General features: G+C 54.5%; 23 non-coding genes across 23 annotated transcripts; 13 read left to right on the forward strand and 10 right to left on the reverse strand.

Annotated features, from left to right (window-relative positions):
• Positions 1–63: 63 nt before the first annotated feature.
• TRNAL-UAA (transfer RNA leucine (anticodon UAA)) lies at positions 64–146 on the reverse strand. Its single transcript has one exon. It is a non-coding gene; the product is annotated as a tRNA-Leu (tRNA).
• An 890-nt stretch (positions 147–1036) lies between these two features.
• On the forward strand, positions 1037–1108 carry TRNAE-CUC (transfer RNA glutamic acid (anticodon CUC)). Its single transcript has one exon. It is a non-coding gene; the product is annotated as a tRNA-Glu (tRNA).
• A 340-nt stretch (positions 1109–1448) lies between these two features.
• Positions 1449–1520, forward strand: TRNAE-CUC (transfer RNA glutamic acid (anticodon CUC)). The gene has a single exon. It is a non-coding gene; the product is annotated as a tRNA-Glu (tRNA).
• Positions 1521–2424: 904 nt separating this feature from the next.
• TRNAL-UAA (transfer RNA leucine (anticodon UAA)) lies at positions 2425–2507 on the reverse strand. Its single transcript has one exon. It is a non-coding gene; the product is annotated as a tRNA-Leu (tRNA).
• Positions 2508–3397: 890 nt separating this feature from the next.
• TRNAE-CUC (transfer RNA glutamic acid (anticodon CUC)) lies at positions 3398–3469 on the forward strand. Its single transcript has one exon. It is a non-coding gene; the product is annotated as a tRNA-Glu (tRNA).
• A 340-nt stretch (positions 3470–3809) lies between these two features.
• Positions 3810–3881, forward strand: TRNAE-CUC (transfer RNA glutamic acid (anticodon CUC)). The gene has a single exon. It is a non-coding gene; the product is annotated as a tRNA-Glu (tRNA).
• A 904-nt stretch (positions 3882–4785) lies between these two features.
• On the reverse strand, positions 4786–4868 carry TRNAL-UAA (transfer RNA leucine (anticodon UAA)). The gene has a single exon. It is a non-coding gene; the product is annotated as a tRNA-Leu (tRNA).
• Positions 4869–6157: 1289 nt separating this feature from the next.
• Positions 6158–6229, forward strand: TRNAE-CUC (transfer RNA glutamic acid (anticodon CUC)). The gene has a single exon. It is a non-coding gene; the product is annotated as a tRNA-Glu (tRNA).
• Positions 6230–7133: 904 nt separating this feature from the next.
• TRNAL-UAA (transfer RNA leucine (anticodon UAA)) lies at positions 7134–7216 on the reverse strand. Its single transcript has one exon. It is a non-coding gene; the product is annotated as a tRNA-Leu (tRNA).
• An 882-nt stretch (positions 7217–8098) lies between these two features.
• On the forward strand, positions 8099–8170 carry TRNAE-CUC (transfer RNA glutamic acid (anticodon CUC)). Its single transcript has one exon. It is a non-coding gene; the product is annotated as a tRNA-Glu (tRNA).
• Positions 8171–9486: 1316 nt separating this feature from the next.
• TRNAL-UAA (transfer RNA leucine (anticodon UAA)) lies at positions 9487–9569 on the reverse strand. The gene has a single exon. It is a non-coding gene; the product is annotated as a tRNA-Leu (tRNA).
• Positions 9570–10858: 1289 nt separating this feature from the next.
• TRNAE-CUC (transfer RNA glutamic acid (anticodon CUC)) lies at positions 10859–10930 on the forward strand. The gene has a single exon. It is a non-coding gene; the product is annotated as a tRNA-Glu (tRNA).
• A 904-nt stretch (positions 10931–11834) lies between these two features.
• Positions 11835–11917, reverse strand: TRNAL-UAA (transfer RNA leucine (anticodon UAA)). Its single transcript has one exon. It is a non-coding gene; the product is annotated as a tRNA-Leu (tRNA).
• Positions 11918–12799: 882 nt separating this feature from the next.
• TRNAE-CUC (transfer RNA glutamic acid (anticodon CUC)) lies at positions 12800–12871 on the forward strand. Its single transcript has one exon. It is a non-coding gene; the product is annotated as a tRNA-Glu (tRNA).
• A 1316-nt stretch (positions 12872–14187) lies between these two features.
• Positions 14188–14270, reverse strand: TRNAL-UAA (transfer RNA leucine (anticodon UAA)). Its single transcript has one exon. It is a non-coding gene; the product is annotated as a tRNA-Leu (tRNA).
• A 1289-nt stretch (positions 14271–15559) lies between these two features.
• Positions 15560–15631, forward strand: TRNAE-CUC (transfer RNA glutamic acid (anticodon CUC)). The gene has a single exon. It is a non-coding gene; the product is annotated as a tRNA-Glu (tRNA).
• Positions 15632–16535: 904 nt separating this feature from the next.
• On the reverse strand, positions 16536–16618 carry TRNAL-UAA (transfer RNA leucine (anticodon UAA)). The gene has a single exon. It is a non-coding gene; the product is annotated as a tRNA-Leu (tRNA).
• Positions 16619–17508: 890 nt separating this feature from the next.
• On the forward strand, positions 17509–17580 carry TRNAE-CUC (transfer RNA glutamic acid (anticodon CUC)). Its single transcript has one exon. It is a non-coding gene; the product is annotated as a tRNA-Glu (tRNA).
• A 340-nt stretch (positions 17581–17920) lies between these two features.
• On the forward strand, positions 17921–17992 carry TRNAE-CUC (transfer RNA glutamic acid (anticodon CUC)). Its single transcript has one exon. It is a non-coding gene; the product is annotated as a tRNA-Glu (tRNA).
• Positions 17993–18896: 904 nt separating this feature from the next.
• Positions 18897–18979, reverse strand: TRNAL-UAA (transfer RNA leucine (anticodon UAA)). Its single transcript has one exon. It is a non-coding gene; the product is annotated as a tRNA-Leu (tRNA).
• An 890-nt stretch (positions 18980–19869) lies between these two features.
• On the forward strand, positions 19870–19941 carry TRNAE-CUC (transfer RNA glutamic acid (anticodon CUC)). The gene has a single exon. It is a non-coding gene; the product is annotated as a tRNA-Glu (tRNA).
• A 340-nt stretch (positions 19942–20281) lies between these two features.
• TRNAE-CUC (transfer RNA glutamic acid (anticodon CUC)) lies at positions 20282–20353 on the forward strand. Its single transcript has one exon. It is a non-coding gene; the product is annotated as a tRNA-Glu (tRNA).
• Positions 20354–21257: 904 nt separating this feature from the next.
• TRNAL-UAA (transfer RNA leucine (anticodon UAA)) lies at positions 21258–21340 on the reverse strand. Its single transcript has one exon. It is a non-coding gene; the product is annotated as a tRNA-Leu (tRNA).
• Positions 21341–22534: the final 1194 nt, after the last annotated feature.

A 22534-nucleotide genomic window follows, 5' to 3' on the forward strand; every position in this document is an offset into this window, starting at 1 on the left:
AGACAGCAGGAAAGGGCTTGTGCGAAGCTGCTGCCGCATTTAGGTAAGAAGAGTAAAAACCTGTACCAGGAGTGGGGCTCGAACCCACGCGGACACTTGTCCATTGGATCTTAAGTCCAACGCCTTAACCACTCGGCCATCCTGGTGAGCTGCTGCAAAGGGCTTCGAATTGAATCTTTGCTGTTTCAGCAGCAGGCGAACAAGTGGAAAACCAGCCCAGAGTGCCCCCTGCAGGAGGTTGGATGGAATTGGCTTGCGAGCGGCAAACGTCTCTCACTTAACAGCATTACAATAGCCTCCAGCTGACTGCAAGTACGGTTGCGGAAACCTCCCGGGTGCTGCAGTCGTTTCCCCGGTGGCCTAGTGGTGAGGATTTGGTGCTTTCACTGCCACGGGCCTGGCTTCGAGTCCCCGACCAGAGTGTGTGCTTTGAGTAAAGGTGGTCTAGGGCAGTCCAGAGGCAGGCTGAGCCTCGAAGGCTGGTGCAGGCCTTGGTGTGCGAGCCCGAAAAAAGGGCAGCTCCTATGTCATCCCTTCTTGCCCTCCGGCACTTGCTGTACAAGCAAAGCCCCCTTTGAACTCTGCATGGTAACCCTGCTGTGTCTCGCAGGCAATCATGGCCTGCCGCCTTTTAATAAACGTGCTCTCCCACGAAGCAGTTCTCCTAAGGAGGGTTAGTTGTGAGTGTGCATCTTCAGCGGCAGCCTCTAGGGGGAGCTTCAGCACTGACCCACAAAAGCTCATAGCGAGGAAGGCTGTCCTTTCAGGAGAGCAAGACAGGAATATCAGCGCTTGGAAGTGAAAGCGCAAACGTTCCCAAAGTGATGCTGTCTTCAATCTCTAAGCTCCCCTTTTCGCAGACCATCACAAGTGTTTTTGTTTTCTTTCTTTCTTTCTTTCTTTCTTTATTTCTTTATTTATTAGCAGAAACGGCCCCCGAAGACCTGCAGGCACTGGTGCCCATTGTAGCAGAGGCCCTCAGCCTTTGGACTCGGACGCCACCATCTGAGCGACACGCAACGGAGTGCACCCACCGTCCCTGGTGGTCTAGTGGTTAGGATTCGGGGCTCTCACCGCCGCGGCCCGGGTTCGATTCCCGGTCAGGGAAGGAGCTCTTTTAACAACTGACATTTTTATTTACAGCAATGCAGTTAACTGGCGACCGGAAATCTTGCTCCCAGATGCAGATTTGCGTGCACAAAATGGAGGAAGTGCCCTCAGCGCGACGCAAAACGTGTTTATGGCAGAGTCCCATTCATTCTCCTGTCGCTGCGGAAAGACTGCCCTTGACGCAAAAAAGGCAGCTTCCTTTTTCACCGCTGGAGAGAACCTATCTGCTCGGCCCTCCCCCTCTCTTCCCAGTCCCCCAATGGACTGGCCTTTGAGGCACCTGCAGGCATTGTGCACTCGGACACCACTGCCCGGCCTTCCCGAGCTGTCCAGCGGTCTCCCTGGTGGTCTAGTGGTTAGGATTCGGCGCTCTCACCGCCGTGGCCCGGGTTCGATTCCCGGTCAGGGAAGAGAGGCTTTTACTGAATGACATTTTTACAGAAATTCAAACAACTGCGTCTCAAAAAATATTTCTTTCAAATGTAGCTTCACTCACAGGCAATAGCGGCGTGGCTCCCCTGGCGGTAACTCCAAGCATCTTTTCAGCATGGTCCCTTACCGGAAGCTGTCGCCGCTAGAAGTGGGCCTGTGCCCCAAAAAGGAAGCTTTCTTTCTTCCAAAGCTGTAGAGAAAATATTAGTCCTGTCGCCCTGCCAAAGCCGAGCTCGCCCACCATCCCTAGCCTCATCAGACCAAGACCTTGCCCGGGACCCTGGGGCAGAGGGCTGCAGAAATGGTTGCGTACCGGTTTGGAGGAGAAAAGCAGGGGAGGGAGGGGTCGTAGCTGCTTGATTTGCATACAGAGCTGTGGTCTGCTGGGAAAGTGCAGCCTTTGGAGCTTGGCAAAGGCTTCGCAAGGGGCCCGAGCATTGCCCTCGCCCCGTTTGTTGACAGGTTCTCCTTCTATGGGCTGAAGGGCCCTGTAGCCTGATTTGAGGTTGGACGCTCTATTATTCACAGGGGTGTACCGGGCCTAGACGGTGACTGGCTGACCCGTCAGGGCATCGCCCGTTTGGAAGCCCGTTTCGGAAGCGGAGGCGGGAATCCCTGCCCAATTTTCTTTTGGGGTGGTAGGGCTGTTGGCGGGGTTGCACAAGCTCTGCCAACTTTGGCGGCTTAAGCTTGGGATGCGAGGGACATGGTACAAAAATGCAAAGGTTTTCCAGGAAAAGAGTCTACGGGCAACGATTCCTTGTTGCTCTTTTCAGGTGAACTCAAGCCTCAGGGCTTTGAGGTAGGGGCACTGCCTACAGACAGCAGGAAAGGGCTTGTGCGAAGCTGCTGCCGCATTTAGGTAAGAAGAGTAAAAACCTGTACCAGGAGTGGGGCTCGAACCCACGCGGACACTTGTCCATTGGATCTTAAGTCCAACGCCTTAACCACTCGGCCATCCTGGTGAGCTGCTGCAAAGGGCTTCGAATTGAATCTTTGCTGTTTCAGCAGCAGGCGAACAAGTGGAAAACCAGCCCAGAGTGCCCCCTGCAGGAGGTTGGATGGAATTGGCTTGCGAGCGGCAAACGTCTCTCACTTAACAGCATTACAATAGCCTCCAGCTGACTGCAAGTACGGTTGCGGAAACCTCCCGGGTGCTGCAGTCGTTTCCCCGGTGGCCTAGTGGTGAGGATTTGGTGCTTTCACTGCCACGGGCCTGGCTTCGAGTCCCCGACCAGAGTGTGTGCTTTGAGTAAAGGTGGTCTAGGGCAGTCCAGAGGCAGGCTGAGCCTCGAAGGCTGGTGCAGGCCTTGGTGTGCGAGCCCGAAAAAAGGGCAGCTCCTATGTCATCCCTTCTTGCCCTCCGGCACTTGCTGTACAAGCAAAGCCCCCTTTGAACTCTGCATGGTAACCCTGCTGTGTCTCGCAGGCAATCATGGCCTGCCGCCTTTTAATAAACGTGCTCTCCCACGAAGCAGTTCTCCTAAGGAGGGTTAGTTGTGAGTGTGCATCTTCAGCGGCAGCCTCTAGGGGGAGCTTCAGCACTGACCCACAAAAGCTCATAGCGAGGAAGGCTGTCCTTTCAGGAGAGCAAGACAGGAATATCAGCGCTTGGAAGTGAAAGCGCAAACGTTCCCAAAGTGATGCTGTCTTCAATCTCTAAGCTCCCCTTTTCGCAGACCATCACAAGTGTTTTTGTTTTCTTTCTTTCTTTCTTTCTTTCTTTATTTCTTTATTTATTAGCAGAAACGGCCCCCGAAGACCTGCAGGCACTGGTGCCCATTGTAGCAGAGGCCCTCAGCCTTTGGACTCGGACGCCACCATCTGAGCGACACGCAACGGGGTGCACCCACCGTCCCTGGTGGTCTAGTGGTTAGGATTCGGGGCTCTCACCGCCGCGGCCCGGGTTCGATTCCCGGTCAGGGAAGGAGCTCTTTTAACAACTGACATTTTTATTTACAGCAATGCAGTTAACTGGCGACCGGAAATCTTGCTCCCAGATGCAGATTTGCGTGCACAAAATGGAGGAAGTGCCCTCAGCGCGACGCAAAACGTGTTTATGGCAGAGTCCCATTCATTCTCCTGTCGCTGCGGAAAGACTGCCCTTGACGCAAAAAAGGCAGCTTCCTTTTTCACCGCTGGAGAGAACCTATCTGCTCGGCCCTCCCCCTCTCTTCCCAGTCCCCCAATGGACTGGCCTTTGAGGCACCTGCAGGCATTGTGCACTCGGACACCACTGCCCGGCCTTCCCGAGCTGTCCAGCGGTCTCCCTGGTGGTCTAGTGGTTAGGATTCGGCGCTCTCACCGCCGTGGCCCGGGTTCGATTCCCGGTCAGGGAAGAGAGGCTTTTACTGAATGACATTTTTACAGAAATTCAAACAACTGCGTCTCAAAAAATATTTCTTTCAAATGTAGCTTCACTCACAGGCAATAGCGGCGTGGCTCCCCTGGCGGTAACTCCAAGCATCTTTTCAGCATGGTCCCTTACCGGAAGCTGTCGCCGCTAGAAGTGGGCCTGTGCCCCAAAAAGGAAGCTTTCTTTCTTCCAAAGCTGTAGAGAAAATATTAGTCCTGTCGCCCTGCCAAAGCCGAGCTCGCCCACCATCCCTAGCCTCATCAGACCAAGACCTTGCCCGGGACCCTGGGGCAGAGGGCTGCAGAAATGGTTGCGTACCGGTTTGGAGGAGAAAAGCAGGGGAGGGAGGGGTCGTAGCTGCTTGATTTGCATACAGAGCTGTGGTCTGCTGGGAAAGTGCAGCCTTTGGAGCTTGGCAAAGGCTTCGCAAGGGGCCCGAGCATTGCCCTCGCCCCGTTTGTTGACAGGTTCTCCTTCTATGGGCTGAAGGGCCCTGTAGCCTGATTTGAGGTTGGACGCTCTATTATTCACAGGGGTGTACCGGGCCTAGACGGTGACTGGCTGACCCGTCAGGGCATCGCCCGTTTGGAAGCCCGTTTCGGAAGCGGAGGCGGGAATCCCTGCCCAATTTTCTTTTGGGGTGGTAGGGCTGTTGGCGGGGTTGCACAAGCTCTGCCAACTTTGGCGGCTTAAGCTTGGGATGCGAGGGACATGGTACAAAAATGCAAAGGTTTTCCAGGAAAAGAGTCTACGGGCAACGATTCCTTGTTGCTCTTTTCAGGTGAACTCAAGCCTCAGGGCTTTGAGGTAGGGGCACTGCCTACAGACAGCAGGAAAGGGCTTGTGCGAAGCTGCTGCCGCATTTAGGTAAGAAGAGTAAAAACCTGTACCAGGAGTGGGGCTCGAACCCACGCGGACACTTGTCCATTGGATCTTAAGTCCAACGCCTTAACCACTCGGCCATCCTGGTGAGCTGCTGCAAAGGGCTTCGAATTGAATCTTTGCTGTTTCAGCAGCAGGCGAACAAGTGGAAAACCAGCCCAGAGTGCCCCCTGCAGGAGGTTGGATGGAATTGGCTTGCGAGCGGCAAACGTCTCTCACTTAACAGCATTACAATAGCCTCCAGCTGACTGCAAGTACGGTTGCGGAAACCTCCCGGGTGCTGCAGTCGTTTCCCCGGTGGCCTAGTGGTGAGGATTTGGTGCTTTCACTGCCACGGGCCTGGCTTCGAGTCCCCGACCAGGGTGTGTGCTTTGAGTAAAGGTGGTCTAGGGCAGTCCAGAGGCAGGCTGAGCCTCGAAGGCTGGTGCACGCCTTGGTGTGCGAGCCCGAAAAAAGGGCAGCTCCTATGTCATCCCTTCTTGCCCTCCGGCACTTGCTGTACAAGCAAAGCCCCCTTTGAACTCTGCATGGTAACCCTGCTGTGTCTCGCAGGCAATCATGGCCTGCCGCCTTTTAATAAACGTGCTCTCCCACGAAGCAGTTCTCCTAAGGAGGGTTAGTTGTGAGTGTGCATCTTCAGCGGCAGCCTCTAGGGGGAGCTTCAGCACTGACCCACAAAAGCTCATAGCGAGGAAGGCTGTCCTTTCAGGAGAGCAAGACAGGAATATCAGCGCTTGGAAGTGAAAGCGCAAACGTTCCCAAAGTGATGCTGTCTTCAATCTCTAAGCTCCCCTTTTCGCAGACCATCACAAGTGTTTTTGTTTTCTTTCTTTCTTTCTTTCTTTATTTCTTTATTTATTTATTTATTAGCAGAAACGGCCCCCGAAGACCTGCAGGCACTGGTGCCCATTGTAGCAGAGGCCCTCAGCCTTTGGACTCGGACGCCACCATCTGAGCGACACGCAACGGGGTGCACCCACCGTCCCTGGTGGTCTAGTGGTTAGGATTCGGCCCGGGTTCGATTCCCGGTCAGGGAAGGAGCTCTTTTAACAACTGACATTTTTATTTACAGCAATGCAGTTAACTGGCGACCGGAAATCTTGCTCCCAGATGCAGATTTGCGTGCACAAAATGGAGGAAGTGCCCTCAGCGCGACGCAAAACGTGTTTATGGCAGAGTCCCATTCATTCTCCTGTCGCTGCGGAAAGACTGCCCTTGACGCAAAAAAGGCAGCTTCCTTTTTCACCGCTGGAGAGAACCTATCTGCTCGGCCCTCCCCCTCTCTTCCCAGTCCCCCAATGGACTGGCCTTTGAGGCACCTGCAGGCATTGTGCACTCGGACACCACTGCCCGGCCTTCCCGAGCTGTCCAGCGGTCTCCCTGGTGGTCTAGTGGTTAGGATTCGGCGCTCTCACCGCCGCGGCCTGGGTTCGATTCCCGGTCAGGGAAGAGAGGCTTTTACTGAATGACATTTTTACAGAAATTCAAACAACTGCGTCTCAAAAAATATTTCTTTCAAATGTAGCTTCACTCACAGGCAATAGCGGCGTGGCTCCCCTGGCGGTAACTCCAAGCATCTTTTCAGCATGGTCCCTTACCGGAAGCTGTCGCCGCTAGAAGTGGGCCTGTGCCCCAAAAAGGAAGCTTTCTTTCTTCCAAAGCTGTAGAGAAAATATTAGTCCTGTCGCCCTGCCAAAGCCGAGCTCGCCCACCATCCCTAGCCTCATCAGACCAAGACCTTGCCCGGGACCCTGGGGCAGAGGGCTGCAGAAATGGTTGCGTACCGGTTTGGAGGAGAAAAGCAGGGGAGGGAGGGGTCGTAGCTGCTTGATTTGCATACAGAGCTGTGGTCTGCTGGGAAAGTGCAGCCTTTGGAGCTTGGCAAAGGCTTCGCAAGGGGCCCGAGCATTGCCCTCGCCCCGTTTGTTGACAGGTTCTCCTTCTATGGGCTGAAGGGCCCTGTAGCCTGATTTGAGGTTGGACGCTCTATTATTCACAGGGGTGTACCGGGCCTAGACGGTGACTGGCTGACCCGTCAGGGCATCGCCCGTTTGGAAGCCCGTTTCGGAAGCGGAGGCGGGAATCCCTGCCCAATTTTCTTTTGGGGTGGTAGGGCTGTTGGCGGGGTTGCACAAGCTCTGCCAACTTTGGCGGCTTAAGCTTGGGATGCGAGGGACATGGTACAAAAATGCAAAGGTTTTCCAGGAAAAGAGTCTACGGGCAACGATTCCTTGTTGCTCTTTTCAGGTGAACTCAAGCCTCAGGGCTTTGAGGTAGGGGCACTGCCTACAGACAGCAGGAAAGGGCTTGTGCGAAGCTGCTGCCGCATTTAGGTAAGAAGAGTAAAAACCTGTACCAGGAGTGGGGCTCGAACCCACGCAGACACTTGTCCATTGGATCTTAAGTCCAACGCCTTAACCACTCGGCCATCCTGGTGAGCTGCTGCAAAGGGCTTCGAATTGAATCTTTGCTGTTTCAGCAGCAGGCGAACAAGTGGAAAACCAGCCCAGAGTGCCCCCTGCAGGAGGTTGGATGGAATTGGCTTGCGAGCGGCAAACGTCTCTCACTTAACAGCATTACAATAGCCTCCAGCTGACTGCAAGTACGGTTGCGGAAACCTCCCGGGTGCTGCAGTCGTTTCCCCGGTGGCCTAGTGGTGAGGATTTGGTGCTTTCACTGCCACGGGCCTGGCTTCGAGTCCCCGACCAGAGTGTGTGCTTTGAGTAAAGGTGGTCTAGGGCAGTCCAGAGGCAGGCTGAGCCTCGAAGGCTGGTGCAGGCCTTGGTGTGCGAGCCCGAAAAAAGGGCAGCTCCTATGTCATCCCTTCTTGCCCTCCGGCACTTGCTGTACAAGCAAAGCCCCCTTTGAACTCTGCATGGTAACCCTGCTGTGTCTCGCAGGCAATCATGGCCTGCCGCCTTTTAATAAACGTGCTCTCCCACGAAGCAGTTCTCCTAAGGAGGGTTAGTTGTGAGTGTGCATCTTCAGCGGCAGCCTCTAGGGGGAGCTTCAGCACTGACCCACAAAAGCTCATAGCGAGGAAGGCTGTCCTTTCAGGAGAGCAAGACAGGAATATCAGCGCTTGGAAGTGAAAGCGCAAACGTTCCCAAAGTGATGCTGTCTTCAATCTCTAAGCTCCCCTTTTCGCAGACCATCACAAGTGTTTTTGTTTTCTTTCTTTCTTTCTTTATTTCTTTATTTATTAGCAGAAACGGCCCCCGAAGACCTGCAGGCACTGGTGCCCATTGTAGCAGAGGCCCTCAGCCTTTGGACTCGGACGCCACCATCTGAGCGACACGCAACGGGGTGCACCCACCGTCCCTGGTGGTCTAGTGGTTAGGATTCGGAGCTCTCACCGCCGCGGCCCGGGTTCGATTCCCGGTCAGGGAAGGAGCTCTTTTAACAACTGACATTTTTATTTACAGCAATGCAGTTAACTGGCGACCGGAAATCTTGCTCCCAGATGCAGATTTGCGTGCACAAAATGGAGGAAGTGCCCTCAGCGCGACGCAAAACGTGTTTATGGCAGAGTCCCATTCATTCTCCTGTCGCTGCGGAAAGACTGCCCTTGACGCAAAAAAGGCAGCTTCCTTTTTCACCGCTGGAGAGAACCTATCTGCTCGGCCCTCCCCCTCTCTTCCCAGTCCCCCAATGGACTGGCCTTTGAGGCACCTGCAGGCATTGTGCACTCGGACACCACTGCCCGGCCTTCCCGAGTTGTCCAGCGGTCTCCCTGGTGGTCTAGTGGTTAGGATTCGGCGCTCTCACCGGTTCGATTCCCGGTCAGGGAAGAGAGGCTTTTACTGAATGACATTTTTACAGAAATTCAAACAACTGCGTCTCAAAAAATATTTCTTTCAAATGTAGCTTCACTCACAGGCAATAGCGGCGTGGCTCCCCTGGCGGTAACTCCAAGCATCTTTTCAGCATGGTCCCTTACCGGAAGCTGTCGCCGCTAGAAGTGGGCCTGTGCCCCAAAAAGGAAGCTTTCTTTCTTCCAAAGCTGTAGAGAAAATATTAGTCCTGTCGCCCTGCCAAAGCCGAGCTCGCCCACCATCCCTAGCCTCATCAGACCAAGACCTTGCCCGGGACCCTGGGGCAGAGGGCTGCAGAAATGGTTGCGTACCGGTTTGGAGGAGAAAAGCAGGGGAGGGAGGGGTCGTAGCTGCTTGATTTGCATACAGAGCTGTGGTCTGCTGGGAAAGTGCAGCCTTTGGAGCTTGGCAAAGGCTTCGCAAGGGGCCCGAGCATTGCCCTCGCCCCGTTTGTTGACAGGTTCTCCTTCTATGGGCTGAAGGGCCCTGTAGCCTGATTTGAGGTTGGACGCTCTATTATTCACAGGGGTGTACCGGGCCTAGACGGTGACTGGCTGACCCGTCAGGGCATCGCCCGTTTGGAAGCCCGTTTCGGAAGCCGTGAGGAAGCGGAGGCGGGAATCCCTGCCCAATTTTCTTTTGGGGTGGTAGGGCTGTTGGCGGGGTTGCACAAGCTCTGCCAACTTTGGCGGCTTAAGCTTGGGATGCGAGGGACATGGTACAAAAATGCAAAGGTTTTCCAGGAAAAGAGTCTACGGGCAACGATTCCTTGTTGCTCTTTTCAGGTGAACTCAAGCCTCAGGGCTTTGAGGTAGGGGCACTGCCTACAGACAGCAGGAAAGGGCTTGTGCGAAGCTGCTGCCGCATTTAGGTAAGAAGAGTAAAAACCTGTACCAGGAGTGGGGCTCGAACCCACGCGGACACTTGTCCATTGGATCTTAAGTCCAACGCCTTAACCACTCGGCCATCCTGGTGAGCTGCTGCAAAGGGCTTCGAATTGAATCTTTGCTGTTTCAGCAGCAGGCGAACAAGTGGAAAACCAGCCCAGAGTGCCCCCTGCAGGAGGTTGGATGGAATTGGCTTGCGAGCGGCAAACGTCTCTCACTTAACAGCATTACAATAGCCTCCAGCTGACTGCAAGTACGGTTGCGGAAACCTCCCGGGTGCTGCAGTCGTTTCCCCGGTGGCCTAGTGGTGAGGATTTGGTGCTTTCACTGCCACGGGCCTGGCTTCGAGTCCCCGACCAGGGTGTGTGCTTTGAGTAAAGGTGGTCTAGGGCAGTCCAGAGGCAGGCTGAGCCTCGAAGGCTGGTGCACGCCTTGGTGTGCGAGCCCGAAAAAAGGGCAGCTCCTATGTCATCCCTTCTTGCCCTCCGGCACTTGCTGTACAAGCAAAGCCCCCTTTGAACTCTGCATGGTAACCCTGCTGTGTCTCGCAGGCAATCATGGCCTGCCGCCTTTTAATAAACGTGCTCTCCCACGAAGCAGTTCTCCTAAGGAGGGTTAGTTGTGAGTGTGCATCTTCAGCGGCAGCCTCTAGGGGGAGCTTCAGCACTGACCCACAAAAGCTCATAGCGAGGAAGGCTGTCCTTTCAGGAGAGCAAGACAGGAATATCAGCGCTTGGAAGTGAAAGCGCAAACGTTCCCAAAGTGATGCTGTCTTCAATCTCTAAGCTCCCCTTTTCGCAGACCATCACAAGTGTTTTTGTTTTCTTTCTTTCTTTCTTTCTTTATTTCTTTATTTATTTATTTATTAGCAGAAACGGCCCCCGAAGACCTGCAGGCACTGGTGCCCATTGTAGCAGAGGCCCTCAGCCTTTGGACTCGGACGCCACCATCTGAGCGACACGCAACGGGGTGCACCCACCGTCCCTGGTGGTCTAGTGGTTAGGATTCGGCCCGGGTTCGATTCCCGGTCAGGGAAGGAGCTCTTTTAACAACTGACATTTTTATTTACAGCAATGCAGTTAACTGGCGACCGGAAATCTTGCTCCCAGATGCAGATTTGCGTGCACAAAATGGAGGAAGTGCCCTCAGCGCGACGCAAAACGTGTTTATGGCAGAGTCCCATTCATTCTCCTGTCGCTGCGGAAAGACTGCCCTTGACGCAAAAAAGGCAGCTTCCTTTTTCACCGCTGGAGAGAACCTATCTGCTCGGCCCTCCCCCTCTCTTCCCAGTCCCCCAATGGACTGGCCTTTGAGGCACCTGCAGGCATTGTGCACTCGGACACCACTGCCCGGCCTTCCCGAGCTGTCCAGCGGTCTCCCTGGTGGTCTAGTGGTTAGGATTCGGCGCTCTCACCGCCGCGGCCCGGGTTCGATTCCCGGTCAGGGAAGAGAGGCTTTTACTGAATGACATTTTTACAGAAATTCAAACAACTGCGTCTCAAAAAATATTTCTTTCAAATGTAGCTTCACTCACAGGCAATAGCGGCGTGGCTCCCCTGGCGGTAACTCCAAGCATCTTTTCAGCATGGTCCCTTACCGGAAGCTGTCGCCGCTAGAAGTGGGCCTGTGCCCCAAAAAGGAAGCTTTCTTTCTTCCAAAGCTGTAGAGAAAATATTAGTCCTGTCGCCCTGCCAAAGCCGAGCTCGCCCACCATCCCTAGCCTCATCAGACCAAGACCTTGCCCGGGACCCTGGGGCAGAGGGCTGCAGAAATGGTTGCGTACCGGTTTGGAGGAGAAAAGCAGGGGAGGGAGGGGTCGTAGCTGCTTGATTTGCATACAGAGCTGTGGTCTGCTGGGAAAGTGCAGCCTTTGGAGCTTGGCAAAGGCTTCGCAAGGGGCCCGAGCATTGCCCTCGCCCCGTTTGTTGACAGGTTCTCCTTCTATGGGCTGAAGGGCCCTGTAGCCTGATTTGAGGTTGGACGCTCTATTATTCACAGGGGTGTACCGGGCCTAGACGGTGACTGGCTGACCCGTCAGGGCATCGCCCGTTTGGAAGCCCGTTTCGGAAGCGGAGGCGGGAATCCCTGCCCAATTTTCTTTTGGGGTGGTAGGGCTGTTGGCGGGGTTGCACAAGCTCTGCCAACTTTGGCGGCTTAAGCTTGGGATGCGAGGGACATGGTACAAAAATGCAAAGGTTTTCCAGGAAAAGAGTCTACGGGCAACGATTCCTTGTTGCTCTTTTCAGGTGAACTCAAGCCTCAGGGCTTTGAGGTAGGGGCACTGCCTACAGACAGCAGGAAAGGGCTTGTGCGAAGCTGCTGCCGCATTTAGGTAAGAAGAGTAAAAACCTGTACCAGGAGTGGGGCTCGAACCCACGCAGACACTTGTCCATTGGATCTTAAGTCCAACGCCTTAACCACTCGGCCATCCTGGTGAGCTGCTGCAAAGGGCTTCGAATTGAATCTTTGCTGTTTCAGCAGCAGGCGAACAAGTGGAAAACCAGCCCAGAGTGCCCCCTGCAGGAGGTTGGATGGAATTGGCTTGCGAGCGGCAAACGTCTCTCACTTAACAGCATTACAATAGCCTCCAGCTGACTGCAAGTACGGTTGCGGAAACCTCCCGGGTGCTGCAGTCGTTTCCCCGGTGGCCTAGTGGTGAGGATTTGGTGCTTTCACTGCCACGGGCCTGGCTTCGAGTCCCCGACCAGAGTGTGTGCTTTGAGTAAAGGTGGTCTAGGGCAGTCCAGAGGCAGGCTGAGCCTCGAAGGCTGGTGCAGGCCTTGGTGTGCGAGCCCGAAAAAAGGGCAGCTCCTATGTCATCCCTTCTTGCCCTCCGGCACTTGCTGTACAAGCAAAGCCCCCTTTGAACTCTGCATGGTAACCCTGCTGTGTCTCGCAGGCAATCATGGCCTGCCGCCTTTTAATAAACGTGCTCTCCCACGAAGCAGTTCTCCTAAGGAGGGTTAGTTGTGAGTGTGCATCTTCAGCGGCAGCCTCTAGGGGGAGCTTCAGCACTGACCCACAAAAGCTCATAGCGAGGAAGGCTGTCCTTTCAGGAGAGCAAGACAGGAATATCAGCGCTTGGAAGTGAAAGCGCAAACGTTCCCAAAGTGATGCTGTCTTCAATCTCTAAGCTCCCCTTTTCGCAGACCATCACAAGTGTTTTTGTTTTCTTTCTTTCTTTCTTTATTTCTTTATTTATTAGCAGAAACGGCCCCCGAAGACCTGCAGGCACTGGTGCCCATTGTAGCAGAGGCCCTCAGCCTTTGGACTCGGACGCCACCATCTGAGCGACACGCAACGGGGTGCACCCACCGTCCCTGGTGGTCTAGTGGTTAGGATTCGGAGCTCTCACCGCCGCGGCCCGGGTTCGATTCCCGGTCAGGGAAGGAGCTCTTTTAACAACTGACATTTTTATTTACAGCAATGCAGTTAACTGGCGACCGGAAATCTTGCTCCCAGATGCAGATTTGCGTGCACAAAATGGAGGAAGTGCCCTCAGCGCGACGCAAAACGTGTTTATGGCAGAGTCCCATTCATTCTCCTGTCGCTGCGGAAAGACTGCCCTTGACGCAAAAAAGGCAGCTTCCTTTTTCACCGCTGGAGAGAACCTATCTGCTCGGCCCTCCCCCTCTCTTCCCAGTCCCCCAATGGACTGGCCTTTGAGGCACCTGCAGGCATTGTGCACTCGGACACCACTGCCCGGCCTTCCCGAGTTGTCCAGCGGTCTCCCTGGTGGTCTAGTGGTTAGGATTCGGCGCTCTCACCGGTTCGATTCCCGGTCAGGGAAGAGAGGCTTTTACTGAATGACATTTTTACAGAAATTCAAACAACTGCGTCTCAAAAAATATTTCTTTCAAATGTAGCTTCACTCACAGGCAATAGCGGCGTGGCTCCCCTGGCGGTAACTCCAAGCATCTTTTCAGCATGGTCCCTTACCGGAAGCTGTCGCCGCTAGAAGTGGGCCTGTGCCCCAAAAAGGAAGCTTTCTTTCTTCCAAAGCTGTAGAGAAAATATTAGTCCTGTCGCCCTGCCAAAGCCGAGCTCGCCCACCATCCCTAGCCTCATCAGACCAAGACCTTGCCCGGGACCCTGGGGCAGAGGGCTGCAGAAATGGTTGCGTACCGGTTTGGAGGAGAAAAGCAGGGGAGGGAGGGGTCGTAGCTGCTTGATTTGCATACAGAGCTGTGGTCTGCTGGGAAAGTGCAGCCTTTGGAGCTTGGCAAAGGCTTCGCAAGGGGCCCGAGCATTGCCCTCGCCCCGTTTGTTGACAGGTTCTCCTTCTATGGGCTGAAGGGCCCTGTAGCCTGATTTGAGGTTGGACGCTCTATTATTCACAGGGGTGTACCGGGCCTAGACGGTGACTGGCTGACCCGTCAGGGCATCGCCCGTTTGGAAGCCTGTTTCGGAAGCCGTGAGGAAGCGGAGGCGGGAATCCCTGCCCAATTTTCTTTTGGGGTGGTAGGGCTGTTGGCGGGGTTGCACAAGCTCTGCCAACTTTGGCGGCTTAAGCTTGGGATGCGAGGGACATGGTACAAAAATGCAAAGGTTTTCCAGGAAAAGAGTCTACGGGCAACGATTCCTTGTTGCTCTTTTCAGGTGAACTCAAGCCTCAGGGCTTTGAGGTAGGGGCACTGCCTACAGACAGCAGGAAAGGGCTTGTGCGAAGCTGCTGCCGCATTTAGGTAAGAAGAGTAAAAACCTGTACCAGGAGTGGGGCTCGAACCCACGCGGACACTTGTCCATTGGATCTTAAGTCCAACGCCTTAACCACTCGGCCATCCTGGTGAGCTGCTGCAAAGGGCTTCGAATTGAATCTTTGCTGTTTCAGCAGCAGGCGAACAAGTGGAAAACCAGCCCAGAGTGCCCCCTGCAGGAGGTTGGATGGAATTGGCTTGCGAGCGGCAAACGTCTCTCACTTAACAGCATTACAATAGCCTCCAGCTGACTGCAAGTACGGTTGCGGAAACCTCCCGGGTGCTGCAGTCGTTTCCCCGGTGGCCTAGTGGTGAGGATTTGGTGCTTTCACTGCCACGGGCCTGGCTTCGAGTCCCCGACCAGAGTGTGTGCTTTGAGTAAAGGTGGTCTAGGGCAGTCCAGAGGCAGGCTGAGCCTCGAAGGCTGGTGCAGGCCTTGGTGTGCGAGCCCGAAAAAAGGGCAGCTCCTATGTCATCCCTTCTTGCCCTCCGGCACTTGCTGTACAAGCAAAGCCCCCTTTGAACTCTGCATGGTAACCCTGCTGTGTCTCGCAGGCAATCATGGCCTGCCGCCTTTTAATAAACGTGCTCTCCCACGAAGCAGTTCTCCTAAGGAGGGTTAGTTGTGAGTGTGCATCTTCAGCGGCAGCCTCTAGGGGGAGCTTCAGCACTGACCCACAAAAGCTCATAGCGAGGAAGGCTGTCCTTTCAGGAGAGCAAGACAGGAATATCAGCGCTTGGAAGTGAAAGCGCAAACGTTCCCAAAGTGATGCTGTCTTCAATCTCTAAGCTCCCCTTTTCGCAGACCATCACAAGTGTTTTTGTTTTCTTTCTTTCTTTCTTTCTTTCTTTCTTTCTTTCTTTATTTCTTTATTTATTAGCAGAAACGGCCCCCGAAGACCTGCTGGCACTGGTGCCCATTGTAGCAGAGGCCCTCAGCCTTTGGACTCGGACGCCACCATCTGAGCGACACGCAACGGGGTGCACCCACCGTCCCTGGTGGTCTAGCCACGGCCCGGGTTCGATTCCCGGTCAGGGAAGGAGCTCTTTTAACAACTGACATTTTTATTTACAGCAATGCAGTTAACTGGCGACCGGAAATCTTGCTCCCAGATGCAGATTTGCGTGCACAAAATGGAGGAAGTGCCCTCAGCGCGACGCAAAACGTGTTTATGGCAGAGTCCCATTCATTCTCCTGTCGCTGCGGAAAGACTGCCCTTGACGCAAAAAAGGCAGCTTCCTTTTTCACCGCTGGAGAGAACCTATCTGCTCGGCCCTCCCCCTCTCTTCCCAGTCCCCCAATGGACTGGCCTTTGAGGCACCTGCAGGCATTGTGCACTCGGACACCACTGCCCGGCCTTCCCGAGCTGTCCAGCGGTCTCCCTGGTGGTCTAGTGGTTAGGATTCGGCGCTCTCACCGCCGCGGCCCGGGTTCGATTCCCGGTCAGGGAAGAGAGGCTTTTACTGAATGACATTTTTACAGAAATTCAAACAACTGCGTCTCAAAAAATATTTCTTTCAAATGTAGCTTCACTCACAGGCAATAGCGGCGTGGCTCCCCTGGCGGTAACTCCAAGCATCTTTTCAGCATGGTCCCTTACCGGAAGCTGTCGCCGCTAGAAGTGGGCCTGTGCCCCAAAAAGGAAGCTTTCTTTCTTCCAAAGCTGTAGAGAAAATATTAGTCCTGTCGCCCTGCCAAAGCCGAGCTCGCCCACCATCCCTAGCCTCATCAGACCAAGACCTTGCCCGGGACCCTGGGGCAGAGGGCTGCAGAAATGGTTGCGTACCGGTTTGGAGGAGAAAAGCAGGGGAGGGAGGGGTCGTAGCTGCTTGATTTGCATACAGAGCTGTGGTCTGCTGGGAAAGTGCAGCCTTTGGAGCTTGGCAAAGGCTTCGCAAGGGGCCCGAGCATTGCCCTCGCCCCGTTTGTTGACAGGTTCTCCTTCTATGGGCTGAAGGGCCCTGTAGCCTGATTTGAGGTTGGACGCTCTATTATTCACAGGGGTGTACCGGGCCTAGACGGTGACTGGCTGACCCGTCAGGGCATCGCCCGTTTGGAAGCCCGTTTCGGAAGCGGAGGCGGGAATCCCTGCCCAATTTTCTTTTGGGGTGGTAGGGCTGTTGGCGGGGTTGCACAAGCTCTGCCAACTTTGGCGGCTTAAGCTTGGGATGCGAGGGACATGGTACAAAAATGCAAAGGTTTTCCAGGAAAAGAGTCTACGGGCAACGATTCCTTGTTGCTCTTTTCAGGTGAACTCAAGCCTCAGGGCTTTGAGGTAGGGGCACTGCCTACAGACAGCAGGAAAGGGCTTGTGCGAAGCTGCTGCCGCATTTAGGTAAGAAGAGTAAAAACCTGTACCAGGAGTGGGGCTCGAACCCACGCGGACACTTGTCCATTGGATCTTAAGTCCAACGCCTTAACCACTCGGCCATCCTGGTGAGCTGCTGCAAAGGGCTTCGAATTGAATCTTTGCTGTTTCAGCAGCAGGCGAACAAGTGGAAAACCAGCCCAGAGTGCCCCCTGCAGGAGGTTGGATGGAATTGGCTTGCGAGCGGCAAACGTCTCTCACTTAACAGCATTACAATAGCCTCCAGCTGACTGCAAGTACGGTTGCGGAAACCTCCCGGGTGCTGCAGTCGTTTCCCCGGTGGCCTAGTGGTGAGGATTTGGTGCTTTCACTGCCACGGGCCTGGCTTCGAGTCCCCGACCAGAGTGTGTGCTTTGAGTAAAGGTGGTCTAGGGCAGTCCAGAGGCAGGCTGAGCCTCGAAGGCTGGTGCAGGCCTTGGTGTGCGAGCCCGAAAAAAGGGCAGCTCCTATGTCATCCCTTCTTGCCCTCCGGCACTTGCTGTACAAGCAAAGCCCCCTTTGAACTCTGCATGGTAACCCTGCTGTGTCTCGCAGGCAATCATGGCCTGCCGCCTTTTAATAAACGTGCTCTCCCACGAAGCAGTTCTCCTAAGGAGGGTTAGTTGTGAGTGTGCATCTTCAGCGGCAGCCTCTAGGGGGAGCTTCAGCACTGACCCACAAAAGCTCATAGCGAGGAAGGCTGTCCTTTCAGGAGAGCAAGACAGGAATATCAGCGCTTGGAAGTGAAAGCGCAAACGTTCCCAAAGTGATGCTGTCTTCAATCTCTAAGCTCCCCTTTTCGCAGACCATCACAAGTGTTTTTGTTTTCTTTCTTTCTTTCTTTCTTTCTTTATTTCTTTATTTATTAGCAGAAACGGCCCCCGAAGACCTGCAGGCACTGGTGCCCATTGTAGCAGAGGCCCTCAGCCTTTGGACTCGGACGCCACCATCTGAGCGACACGCAACGGAGTGCACCCACCGTCCCTGGTGGTCTAGTGGTTAGGATTCGGGGCTCTCACCGCCGCGGCCCGGGTTCGATTCCCGGTCAGGGAAGGAGCTCTTTTAACAACTGACATTTTTATTTACAGCAATGCAGTTAACTGGCGACCGGAAATCTTGCTCCCAGATGCAGATTTGCGTGCACAAAATGGAGGAAGTGCCCTCAGCGCGACGCAAAACGTGTTTATGGCAGAGTCCCATTCATTCTCCTGTCGCTGCGGAAAGACTGCCCTTGACGCAAAAAAGGCAGCTTCCTTTTTCACCGCTGGAGAGAACCTATCTGCTCGGCCCTCCCCCTCTCTTCCCAGTCCCCCAATGGACTGGCCTTTGAGGCACCTGCAGGCATTGTGCACTCGGACACCACTGCCCGGCCTTCCCGAGCTGTCCAGCGGTCTCCCTGGTGGTCTAGTGGTTAGGATTCGGCGCTCTCACCGCCGTGGCCCGGGTTCGATTCCCGGTCAGGGAAGAGAGGCTTTTACTGAATGACATTTTTACAGAAATTCAAACAACTGCGTCTCAAAAAATATTTCTTTCAAATGTAGCTTCACTCACAGGCAATAGCGGCGTGGCTCCCCTGGCGGTAACTCCAAGCATCTTTTCAGCATGGTCCCTTACCGGAAGCTGTCGCCGCTAGAAGTGGGCCTGTGCCCCAAAAAGGAAGCTTTCTTTCTTCCAAAGCTGTAGAGAAAATATTAGTCCTGTCGCCCTGCCAAAGCCGAGCTCGCCCACCATCCCTAGCCTCATCAGACCAAGACCTTGCCCGGGACCCTGGGGCAGAGGGCTGCAGAAATGGTTGCGTACCGGTTTGGAGGAGAAAAGCAGGGGAGGGAGGGGTCGTAGCTGCTTGATTTGCATACAGAGCTGTGGTCTGCTGGGAAAGTGCAGCCTTTGGAGCTTGGCAAAGGCTTCGCAAGGGGCCCGAGCATTGCCCTCGCCCCGTTTGTTGACAGGTTCTCCTTCTATGGGCTGAAGGGCCCTGTAGCCTGATTTGAGGTTGGACGCTCTATTATTCACAGGGGTGTACCGGGCCTAGACGGTGACTGGCTGACCCGTCAGGGCATCGCCCGTTTGGAAGCCCGTTTCGGAAGCGGAGGCGGGAATCCCTGCCCAATTTTCTTTTGGGGTGGTAGGGCTGTTGGCGGGGTTGCACAAGCTCTGCCAACTTTGGCGGCTTAAGCTTGGGATGCGAGGGACATGGTACAAAAATGCAAAGGTTTTCCAGGAAAAGAGTCTACGGGCAACGATTCCTTGTTGCTCTTTTCAGGTGAACTCAAGCCTCAGGGCTTTGAGGTAGGGGCACTGCCTACAGACAGCAGGAAAGGGCTTGTGCGAAGCTGCTGCCGCATTTAGGTAAGAAGAGTAAAAACCTGTACCAGGAGTGGGGCTCGAACCCACGCGGACACTTGTCCATTGGATCTTAAGTCCAACGCCTTAACCACTCGGCCATCCTGGTGAGCTGCTGCAAAGGGCTTCGAATTGAATCTTTGCTGTTTCAGCAGCAGGCGAACAAGTGGAAAACCAGCCCAGAGTGCCCCCTGCAGGAGGTTGGATGGAATTGGCTTGCGAGCGGCAAACGTCTCTCACTTAACAGCATTACAATAGCCTCCAGCTGACTGCAAGTACGGTTGCGGAAACCTCCCGGGTGCTGCAGTCGTTTCCCCGGTGGCCTAGTGGTGAGGATTTGGTGCTTTCACTGCCACGGGCCTGGCTTCGAGTCCCCGACCAGAGTGTGTGCTTTGAGTAAAGGTGGTCTAGGGCAGTCCAGAGGCAGGCTGAGCCTCGAAGGCTGGTGCAGGCCTTGGTGTGCGAGCCCGAAAAAAGGGCAGCTCCTATGTCATCCCTTCTTGCCCTCCGGCACTTGCTGTACAAGCAAAGCCCCCTTTGAACTCTGCATGGTAACCCTGCTGTGTCTCGCAGGCAATCATGGCCTGCCGCCTTTTAATAAACGTGCTCTCCCACGAAGCAGTTCTCCTAAGGAGGGTTAGTTGTGAGTGTGCATCTTCAGCGGCAGCCTCTAGGGGGAGCTTCAGCACTGACCCACAAAAGCTCATAGCGAGGAAGGCTGTCCTTTCAGGAGAGCAAGACAGGAATATCAGCGCTTGGAAGTGAAAGCGCAAACGTTCCCAAAGTGATGCTGTCTTCAATCTCTAAGCTCCCCTTTTCGCAGACCATCACAAGTGTTTTTGTTTTCTTTCTTTCTTTCTTTCTTTCTTTATTTCTTTATTTATTAGCAGAAACGGCCCCCGAAGACCTGCAGGCACTGGTGCCCATTGTAGCAGAGGCCCTCAGCCTTTGGACTCGGACGCCACCATCTGAGCGACACGCAACGGGGTGCACCCACCGTCCCTGGTGGTCTAGTGGTTAGGATTCGGGGCTCTCACCGCCGCGGCCCGGGTTCGATTCCCGGTCAGGGAAGGAGCTCTTTTAACAACTGACATTTTTATTTACAGCAATGCAGTTAACTGGCGACCGGAAATCTTGCTCCCAGATGCAGATTTGCGTGCACAAAATGGAGGAAGTGCCCTCAGCGCGACGCAAAACGTGTTTATGGCAGAGTCCCATTCATTCTCCTGTCGCTGCGGAAAGACTGCCCTTGACGCAAAAAAGGCAGCTTCCTTTTTCACCGCTGGAGAGAACCTATCTGCTCGGCCCTCCCCCTCTCTTCCCAGTCCCCCAATGGACTGGCCTTTGAGGCACCTGCAGGCATTGTGCACTCGGACACCACTGCCCGGCCTTCCCGAGCTGTCCAGCGGTCTCCCTGGTGGTCTAGTGGTTAGGATTCGGCGCTCTCACCGCCGTGGCCCGGGTTCGATTCCCGGTCAGGGAAGAGAGGCTTTTACTGAATGACATTTTTACAGAAATTCAAACAACTGCGTCTCAAAAAATATTTCTTTCAAATGTAGCTTCACTCACAGGCAATAGCGGCGTGGCTCCCCTGGCGGTAACTCCAAGCATCTTTTCAGCATGGTCCCTTACCGGAAGCTGTCGCCGCTAGAAGTGGGCCTGTGCCCCAAAAAGGAAGCTTTCTTTCTTCCAAAGCTGTAGAGAAAATATTAGTCCTGTCGCCCTGCCAAAGCCGAGCTCGCCCACCATCCCTAGCCTCATCAGACCAAGACCTTGCCCGGGACCCTGGGGCAGAGGGCTGCAGAAATGGTTGCGTACCGGTTTGGAGGAGAAAAGCAGGGGAGGGAGGGGTCGTAGCTGCTTGATTTGCATACAGAGCTGTGGTCTGCTGGGAAAGTGCAGCCTTTGGAGCTTGGCAAAGGCTTCGCAAGGGGCCCGAGCATTGCCCTCGCCCCGTTTGTTGACAGGTTCTCCTTCTATGGGCTGAAGGGCCCTGTAGCCTGATTTGAGGTTGGACGCTCTATTATTCACAGGGGTGTACCGGGCCTAGACGGTGACTGGCTGACCCGTCAGGGCATCGCCCGTTTGGAAGCCCGTTTCGGAAGCGGAGGCGGGAATCCCTGCCCAATTTTCTTTTGGGGTGGTAGGGCTGTTGGCGGGGTTGCACAAGCTCTGCCAACTTTGGCGGCTTAAGCTTGGGATGCGAGGGACATGGTACAAAAATGCAAAGGTTTTCCAGGAAAAGAGTCTACGGGCAACGATTCCTTGTTGCTCTTTTCAGGTGAACTCAAGCCTCAGGGCTTTGAGGTAGGGGCACTGCCTACAGACAGCAGGAAAGGGCTTGTGCGAAGCTGCTGCCGCATTTAGGTAAGAAGAGTAAAAACCTGTACCAGGAGTGGGGCTCGAACCCACGCGGACACTTGTCCATTGGATCTTAAGTCCAACGCCTTAACCACTCGGCCATCCTGGTGAGCTGCTGCAAAGGGCTTCGAATTGAATCTTTGCTGTTTCAGCAGCAGGCGAACAAGTGGAAAACCAGCCCAGAGTGCCCCCTGCAGGAGGTTGGATGGAATTGGCTTGCGAGCGGCAAACGTCTCTCACTTAACAGCATTACAATAGCCTCCAGCTGACTGCAAGTACGGTTGCGGAAACCTCCCGGGTGCTGCAGTCGTTTCCCCGGTGGCCTAGTGGTGAGGATTTGGTGCTTTCACTGCCACGGGCCTGGCTTCGAGTCCCCGACCAGGGTGTGTGCTTTGAGTAAAGGTGGTCTAGGGCAGTCCAGAGGCAGGCTGAGCCTCGAAGGCTGGTGCACGCCTTGGTGTGCGAGCCCGAAAAAAGGGCAGCTCCTATGTCATCCCTTCTTGCCCTCCGGCACTTGCTGTACAAGCAAAGCCCCCTTTGAACTCTGCATGGTAACCCTGCTGTGTCTCGCAGGCAATCATGGCCTGCCGCCTTTTAATAAACGTGCTCTCCCACGAAGCAGTTCTCCTAAGGAGGGTTAGTTGTGAGTGTGCATCTTCAGCGGCAGCCTCTAGGGGGAGCTTCAGCACTGACCCACAAAAGCTCATAGCGAGGAAGGCTGTCCTTTCAGGAGAGCAAGACAGGAATATCAGCGCTTGGAAGTGAAAGCGCAAACGTTCCCAAAGTGATGCTGTCTTCAATCTCTAAGCTCCCCTTTTCGCAGACCATCACAAGTGTTTTTGTTTTCTTTCTTTCTTTCTTTCTTTATTTCTTTATTTATTTATTTATTAGCAGAAACGGCCCCCGAAGACCTGCAGGCACTGGTGCCCATTGTAGCAGAGGCCCTCAGCCTTTGGACTCGGACGCCACCATCTGAGCGACACGCAACGGGGTGCACCCACCGTCCCTGGTGGTCTAGTGGTTAGGATTCGGCCCGGGTTCGATTCCCGGTCAGGGAAGGAGCTCTTTTAACAACTGACATTTTTATTTACAGCAATGCAGTTAACTGGCGACCGGAAATCTTGCTCCCAGATGCAGATTTGCGTGCACAAAATGGAGGAAGTGCCCTCAGCGCGACGCAAAACGTGTTTATGGCAGAGTCCCATTCATTCTCCTGTCGCTGCGGAAAGACTGCCCTTGACGCAAAAAAGGCAGCTTCCTTTTTCACCGCTGGAGAGAACCTATCTGCTCGGCCCTCCCCCTC

Source organism: Ambystoma mexicanum, chromosome 5p, assembly GCF_040938575.1.
Source record: "Ambystoma mexicanum isolate Mex_15411 chromosome 5p, UKY_AmexF1_1, whole genome shotgun sequence".
Classification (NCBI taxonomy): domain Eukaryota; kingdom Metazoa; phylum Chordata; class Amphibia; order Caudata; family Ambystomatidae; genus Ambystoma; species Ambystoma mexicanum.